Source organism: Bactrocera oleae, chromosome 4 (genome assembly GCF_042242935.1).
Source record: "Bactrocera oleae isolate idBacOlea1 chromosome 4, idBacOlea1, whole genome shotgun sequence".
NCBI lineage: Eukaryota > Metazoa > Arthropoda > Insecta > Diptera > Tephritidae > Bactrocera > Bactrocera oleae.
In genome coordinates this window covers 49,718,023-49,727,057 of record NC_091538.1, presented here as the reverse complement: position 1 = coordinate 49,727,057, position 9,035 = coordinate 49,718,023, and the positions used below count along the sequence as shown (strand labels likewise).

Sequence of the window (9,035 nt, the reverse complement as noted above, 5' to 3'; positions counted from 1 at the left end):
AAATACCAAGTCTGTCTCTAATTTATCTAATAAAGAAACACGGTCTTGTCATGTCGATAATTATATCCCTTTAGCTATGCGATACACACTGAAGTTTGTAAAACACGACATCGCAGGAGATCATTCATTTAATCAATAAACTAAATTACGAAAATGCAAAAGGAAGTGCTATTAACCATTCAATTGGGAATTAATTGTACAGAGCATAAGAAGCATGCATATTAATTCATGAGGATAGTTGAAATGGATGTATTCCAATCCTTCATATGTGGAATAGTATGATCTCCTTTCCTACGATTAATTTTGTCTCATATATGTACACATGTATGCAAATATAATATAATTAAATGTAAGGCGAACATCTTCTCCGGACAAAATATAAATCGGTCATTATAGTCTTAATCTTCTATTTGTCTCCATAATCATATTACATTAAATATTATTTAATATCTCGTATATACAGTAAGTACATAACAGTTACGTTAACCACACCATTAAATAATTCTGCCAACGAAAATAGGAACAATTGGTTTAAAGCTTTAGCATTCCTTACATAAAATGAATTTATAACATATTAGCTTTCAAATAAATTTTGGCATTATTCTCTTGTGTAAAGTAACAAAAAGCTGGTTCTGTCAAAGTATATGGTATATCCGAACAATATTTTTGTCATGAAGAAATTTGTACCCTGAGCGAAGTATATTAAGTTCGCCGTGAAGTTTGTAGAACCTAAAAGGAAAGAACGGAAACCCTATTAAATCTATATATAAATGATCCGTGCAACGAACCGAGTTGATGTTGCCATATCCGTTTGTTCATCGGGCTGTTAATACGCGAACTAGTCCTTCAGTTTTTGATATTTTGCACACATCTTTTTCTACTTAACAAGCTGATCATTGGTGAAACCGTTGATATTGAACTACTACATCATATAGCCGCCTTCTAAACCGTCAGATCAAAATCCAATTCTGGTATGAAACTTTTTTATTTGTAAATTTTTAAAAACAGTCATTTTGTGACTAAAAAATAGGCTAATAATAACAATTTTGCATGTTTGTTATTTTGGCTCTTCACTTTACGTTTACGTGAACCCTGTTGTCAACGGTACCTAGCGTAATTTTCCTACTTGGCATCTCACTGACTTATATAACCATATTGCGTGACGCATGTATTTACAAAACCGATTGCTCCCTATAAACGTATAGAACATGATTCCTCGTAACTTTCTGCGATCTGAGAGGAGACCGGTGTGGCAACCGTTTACCTTATGGTGTTTAAGTAGCAGCAATTAAATTTGGTTAATTAATTAATACCTAATGGCACTAGCACGCATAGCAAATACAACACTGTTTAATATGTATTGGAGAAGGGATGTCACAAGCGTTGTTTTATGCCGTATGGCATTTGAAAGCAAAATGTTAATTAAATTAGATTGAGCAATTGGGAGCAATTATGTAGAAATCTTCATTAAAAATGGCGGCTACAGTGTCATTACTGAAACAAAAAACCAATACTAATTTATATTTGAGCTGAATTTAAATGAGTTAATATGTGATACAACCAGCCAAGCAATTTGATGGCTTGACTTAGCTTAATTTTCCAAATGTTTCATGTAGGCATTAGACAACCAAACTGGGTCAACGTTTTTCAGTTATTATATGAAGGATGAGTGTCGGTAGCTGAAGGTTATACAAGATCACTTATACAAGTTGGACATATTGTATGTCAGTAAAAGGACGACAAACAGGCGATTTCTACAACATAAGTTAGGGTTCAGAGTACAGGGTTAATAAGAAGCTGCATATACAATTTTTTATCAGATATAATAGATTCAATAGATAAAAGTTCTGAGTTTATTTAAAATTAAATCGACACAGCAGTTAAACAATTTTTTTTTTTGATATTTTTTATCAGAAATAATAATAATATTTATATTATTCATTTTAATAGATTACAAATCCACATTCTGAACAGGGTATATAAAGTTTGCCACGAAGTTTGTAACACCCATAAGGAAATATCGGAGACCCTTATATGGTTGTAAATCTCTATAATTCCATATATAATATATTCCAAATATAACAGGTTCTACGTGAAATGTGTGTAGTTACGAGTATGAAACCGTTATGATCTCCTCACTATGTTACAAGTCTTAGAAGAACGTAACAACACGAACAATTTGTATCATACGTACTATCTTCTCTACATCATGATAGTGATTACCGTGACAATACCGGTGTGTACGTAAAATAAATGTGAACTTTTGTAAACTATCTCTGTCATGGCTGCACCATTGTTAGAGATTTGCCCAGAATGTCATATATTGGGTTGGCAACTAAGTAATTGCGTATTTGCAAAAAAAAAAAAACTAAGACAATTTTTTCATGGAACTAAATAACTTTATTCTGTAATGTATTGCCCATTTTGATAAATGACTTTTGCCATCTTTCAAGCAGCATTATAATCCCACGTTCATAAAACTTCTGGTTTTTATTAGCAAAAAACTGAATCAGGTATGATTTGACATCATCATTTTTTTTTTTTTTTATAAAGATCGAAACTAAAAGTATTCCGATGGTATGTGGCAAAACATCCCAACCAAACTCCAATAATTTTTGCCGAGTGACCAAAGATTTGTGTGGCCTTGCATTGGCATGATGGAATACAACACCTTTTCGATTTATCAATTCGGCCCGATTTTCTTCAACTGCATTGTGTAATTTCGTTAGTTGGTCAATGTAAACAACAGAATTGATCGGTTGGGTGGTAAGAGTTCAAAGTACACAATTCCTTTATAATCCCACCAAACTGATAACAAAACCTTCTTTTGATGATTATATATATATAAACACATACTACTCTATATTATGTATTTGGTTAGTGTCACATGTATATATGTACACATTGGTTAGCAACAGGTCGTTTTTCCACTACACGTGGTATCATGAATCGCTTTAGTCTCGCTTTCACTCTCTCGCTCTCCTGTACGCTCTTTCTTCTAAGAACCTATTGTCGCACTCATTTTATCATTATTGGTGTTAGCAGTTAATATTTACGACACCATGTGTCAAAAGCTTTTTCCTCTTGCCTTTTTTTATGTATGTAAGTATGCCCATTGAGTACACCATGTCGTATGAGTATTTGTGAATGAATGAAATTTTATATATATAGTCAATTGAAAATGAGAGAGAGCTAACAGCTAGTATTGTTGCTATGAAGTAAATTAACAACAACAAAGTTGCAATGGGAAATAACAACGAAGCTTAATTTAATACAGACTTAATGGTGTGTGTGAAAAGGAACAGCTGTTCTTTTGGCTATAAGAGAGCAATACCAAAATAATAATTGGCTAACATTAAAACTTCTTCCTTCAGGTACACGTACATATACAAATACACTTCAGCTTCGGCTCTTTCCTTCACTTGATTCATTCATTGCGTTTACATTCACTGACGCCAACTAAATGAACGGGATGCTCAAATGGATGCGCAGTTTGGCGACGCTGCGCTGCTCTGTTATGATAACTGCGACATTTTGCTCGGCAGCTGCGTTGATGAACTGCTCCTGAGCGCTTTGAGTGCGTTCACAAACATCATTCCGTCGTTGACCGGACAAAGTATCGGACGCGGTCGCGCGTTTCTTCTTTTATATTAAAAGGATATCCAAATACAAAATATCAAACTAACGGGAATTGTGAGTGATTGAAAGTCGTGCGTGAATATAACTGTAAATGTTCAATACCATATGGCTTAGGTGAATTTTACTGGAGAAATGTAAATGTTAAAAAATTCAAGCTGTGCTGTGCTTGAGTGCAGACTAATAATAATTCATATTAAAATTTCCGTCTGCGTTTATTTGGCGACACTTTAGATACGCCATTTTGTGTCCCTTTGTATGTGCGCGCAACTGCAAACTACACTAAACTCCCGTCGCTACTTTCACATCCACGCGTTGAAATAAAAGAGTCATTACATTTGAATATAAATATTTAAATTACTCGCTACATTTGTTTGCGTCTTATCGCATACGCCATTACGCTCATTAACACTCGCTTCGCTTATTTAGACAAATGAAATAAATAATTCAGAATAGTTATTTGCATTTTTTGCAAATAAAACGATACTTAAAAAATATGTATTTCGTATAAAAATTATGCTTACAAAGATTTCTGCAAAGCAAATTTATTCGCAGTTATTAACGTATTTCTCGCTTGTTTAAATAAAAAGTGTACGTGTGTGTTTATGTGAAACTCAAATTGCTGCTTGACATCGCAAGTCATTCAAGACAATTTCTATGATAATGTAAAATTCATTTTTAACGTTTTAATGATTATGTTGGCAAGTGGAACATTTTTTTAACTGGAAGAAATCAGAAAAATGGAAAACAGGGTGGGCTTCATCGTAAATATTTATCCAATCCAAATTGAAAGTTATTAAAGTGTATATTTTAATAATGATTCTAAGCTTTTACGAGAGGAAATCTAAATTTATCTTAATGGTGCAGAACTAACAAGAGGTTCGTAAGACTAAAAATATAACTTTTTTTTTTTATATATTAGGCAAATGAAAAGTCTATATAAATATAAATTTTATTAATTATCAAGATTAAACTGTAATACAAAACTGGGTTTCATGTCCTCTTATTTGATAAAATAAAAAAAAAAACCAGAAAACAATGTTAACTTCGGCTGCACCTGTGAAGGGTATACACGGAGGAGACTGTAAAGAGACATTTAACTTGATTTTGATCGGTCAGCTTGAATGGCAGCTATACGTAATATTTGTTTGATCTGAAAAGCTTCGTTAGAGATTGTAGCAAAACCTCGGGTAAAAGCTATGCCAAATTTCGTGAAGATATCTAATCGGATAAAAAAGTTTGCGATACAAGGACTTTTTTTACTGTCCATACTGCTTGTATGGAAGTTATATGCTATAGTAGTGTGATCTCAGCAATTTCTTCAGAGTTTATAGCGGTGCTCCGGTTGATAATCTCTGTTACATTTTATGAAGGTACCTCGTTAAATGAAAAAGTTTTCCGTACAAGCACTTGATTTCGATCCTTCAGTTTGTATGGTAGCCATATGCTCTATTTATCCGATATCGGTGGCTCCAACAAATACACAGTTTTGATAAGGACTTGTAATACATAGAAGGAAACGTCGGAGACCCTATAACATGGATTATTTTCTAAGGCAACAATGTAGCTTCGAAGAAATTGTTTAGATCGGATCACTATAGTATATAGCTGCCACACAAACTGAACGATCGGAATCAAGTTCTTGTAAGGAGCCTTTGTATTTGTGAAGGGTCTTATTTTTTCTTTGAGCAGAAAAAATTAAACAAACAACAGAGCATTTCAACGTCTGTTGCCTGTTAACCTTATTGGCGTTATTTTTCAGAACTTATTTAGTAAAAGAATCTCTCAAACGCAGTTTAAATGATCTCATTTTAAAAGTTTATCATCTTGTTTGAAACGAATTTTATAACAACAGCTTATTTATTGATAGCAATTTTCTATTTTCATATGAGTGGGGCTGAACTAACTCAAATGATTTTTCTGGATGTGTGACAGTTGGAGGACTACTGACTTGAAATAAAATTTTGTCTTATTATTATTTTGTCTATATTGTAAAATACGCCCAACCGATCTAACTGATCTTACTATTGTATATGAGAATATATTTCGATTTAAATTGAAAAATTGAATTATTCATCATGTTGGAATATCTACGTGTTTGTTCAATAAGCAATTATTCAGAAATTCTTAAATATCTACAAAATGTGAGCATTTTCCTCCTACATTGAGCATAGCCTCCTACATAGGTAGTTGGACGCAGGCGCATATACACACACACACAGAGAGAAAAGCCAGAATTGCCTTCTAAATGTCTGTATCACATTATTAATGCAGGTGTGGAACCGTGAATATTAAATGTATTTATGGAACAGATCTCAATCTTGTGCTAGCATCTTCTTCCCGTTGCATCTTCGCTTTCGAAAACGTTTGCGAGAATAGCAACAACTTTAAACATCTGTACATACATATATGTGGAAAAGGTGCGTTGGCGTAGACCTCAGTAATGTGTGTGGGTGTTTGGCGTGATAACCGCGAATAATTTATGAAAACACCAATGGACTGGGAGTTGTGAACAGGCAATGCAGTCAAATGTAGTCGAGTCAGGAAAATGCAGTTTTGGTATAATTTAACATATTTTGATATAATATAATATATCTGGTATGTATTATACACATATGTAAATTGTAAATGCGGATTTGAGGATATATGAGCATTGTTCCAATATATGGTGTTTTAGTACGTACATATATATTACCAGCTTCTTATTTCTGAATTTGTGTAATGCAATAATAAAACAAGGAAATAAAATAGAATAATAATAATATCGTATTATCATTTCTAATGGTCCGAAATTCAAACATGTTACTGTGTGGATTGATATCTCCAATATAAGTACATGGTAATGAAATGTATAGTTATAAGACACAGTGCTACCCCTGGTGAGAGTAAAGCAGATGAACTAGAACCCCCACCCTACAAATAGAATTCGAAAAAGAGGTAATTTATATGCCTCTGGACAAACATGTTATAGATATAGCTGAGTCTCAGTGAAGACAATCGCTGACTTACGCAACAAGCAGACAAACGTGGCATGAGGGGAATATGGGCCACACATAATTGCCAGCATATTACGAACACCATATAATGATTATTGTAGAAGCTGTCTGTAGGTAAAGAAGAAGAGACTATAGAACATCTTCTGCAAGGTTTTGTATAGTAAAGTAATCAATACTATTGGCCGAGAGTTTCTTGACGATGTTTCGGAGGTTGCACAAATAAAACTTTGTCTACTGATGAACTTCTTTAGGAGCACAAGGTGGCTCAGAGAGGATGGAATTGCGGGATTTTAGTACCGGCGGTTTCACAATGGGCCTTCTAAAGGTCTAGGTACGTTGTCAGACATTCACTCTAATTGAAATCACTTATGCTATTCGAAACGCAGCTTTAGCAATATTGAATTTAAGACACGTCAAAAATAATCTTGCCGGCGGTGTTCGCGATTGATCGATATTTTCTCTTACATACAAAAAGAAATAACTAGAAATTTCTCACTGTATTATTATTGAAATGGTTCATACCAATTCTTTTTATGTACTACTATATATTTCTCCTCTATCTGGAGTTTTCACATTAACGTCATTTGACGTTTAGCCTTGAGATAATAAATGTCTATTTGTAATTTGATACTGATACTTTGACACGGTTTTAAAATACAAGCATTCTGGTAAACAGCAAATGAGTTCATGTAATGTTACACACATATGTACCTAAATAGAAAAATAAAATCTTGTTGTTGCCTGTAAATGTAAATAAAATAAATATCCGAAATTATGATTTATTTATATATTAGAAGAAAATATTTAATGGAAAGAACCTCGTGTTTTATTTATTTTGAAAGGAGGGTTCACCATAATTATTTTCTGCTAAGCTGTCTAATAGTTTTCACTTACTTAATTGATATCTGTAAAGTGCACAGTTTCAATAATTTGCAACCAACACACGCGATAAAAATTTTTTATTTTAATGCAATTACTTATGAAAGGTAAACAATCCAATCCGTACAAGCAGTGTTATCAGCAGATTATCAGAAAAATATATTACATATTAAAAATCAGCCCTTCTCATATGGATGGTTTATATTATGGAGGTCCCACAGGTACGAAATTTGAGAACTAAAAACAATATATTTTTATCATATCTTCTACTTCCAACACCTTTGATTTCACATGCGACGCAATAATCGAGAATACTTACAGTAAGAGTAAAAAGCAAAATGTGTTGTGCTAAAATAATTTTTCAGCTTGCTGGAACTCTCCGCTGCTGTTGAGTTTCGTCAACTACTAAAACTAGATTATTGTAAAGTTCGATCAATGCAAAGTACATCGTTAAAAAACTAGTGTTTGTAGTAATCGCCTAAAAAAATTGCTAGTTATTTAGCACAGAAAGGAAATTATACCGCCCGTGGTGTTTTTAAATTTTTAACCTAGCTCTAAATGATCTCTCTTTAATCAACTTATTTCAATTTGAGAACACCCTGGAATGATGTTAAAACATTCTCCCAAGACTTTCGGCCAAAAACATGTCTATTTCCCACTGTTTATTTCCCTTCAAATAATCTTTTTACTTTCGAACCGATCCTGCATTTCACTTAGCAACTAGATAGAGTGATTTTAACTCACTTTTATTTATTTTGTAATTGTTCAATTTAATCACTCATTGCCAGACCTAAAACGCTAACTGGAAATGACGCCATCAGGGCGACAATTAGCAGCTGTTATTGACATAGACATTCAATATAACAATTCGCTAAATCAAAAGGAAAAACCACGAAAATATTTAGGCATTAAACCCACTATCGTTTCAGTAAATAATATATTACATGCTTCTGGAAGCTCTATACATATATGATTTCTACAAAACTTCAGCTCTGTACCCTAAATATGTCATAAACCAAATTTTCACAACATTTATTCTGATTTAGCGAATTCAGTAGCTTTTTATTGTCTAATCACAGATCGCTGACTCTATATTTTTCATAACATACTGTGATAAATTCGAATTGTTAAAATAAAGAAAATAAAAACGAAACACTATGCTGACTGTATTATAAATTGTATTTTTCTGCTGATAAGAGCAACAACACTGCACTGATAACACGACAAGTAAATTCTAATAAAAAATCGCACGCATATGAAAGTAGATGATAAAAAATTAACGAGAGAAAACTCAATATTAATTTTATCACAAATACGTTTATATCAATATTTGATAAATATATTTAATTGCAACTAGATTATGGCAAATTTGTAGTTTGCTTAGTAAACAAAGGTGTTGGAAGCGGAGATGAGATTACATAGGGTGATTTATCTGAGTCAGCAAGTGTATTAATAAACGAAAGGTTGGTGGATGGAATACATACTAAATTTAACCTAACCGATATATTTCACTCTATAAAAATA

At 32.9% G+C, this 9,035-nt stretch overlaps 1 protein-coding gene across 2 annotated transcripts in view; it reads left to right on the top strand.

Annotated features, from left to right (window-relative positions):
- The first annotated feature begins 3,613 nt into the window (after positions 1-3,613).
- The window catches only part of LOC118680748 (uncharacterized), a 382,178-nt gene continuing 376,756 nt past the window's right edge, over positions 3,614-9,035 (top strand). For both annotated transcript variants that reach the window (XR_011396108.1, XR_011396107.1), the window contains exon 1: positions 3,614-4,515. The gene's annotated coding sequence lies outside the window, so the exon portion shown is untranslated. The remainder of the gene's footprint in view (positions 4,516-9,035) is intronic.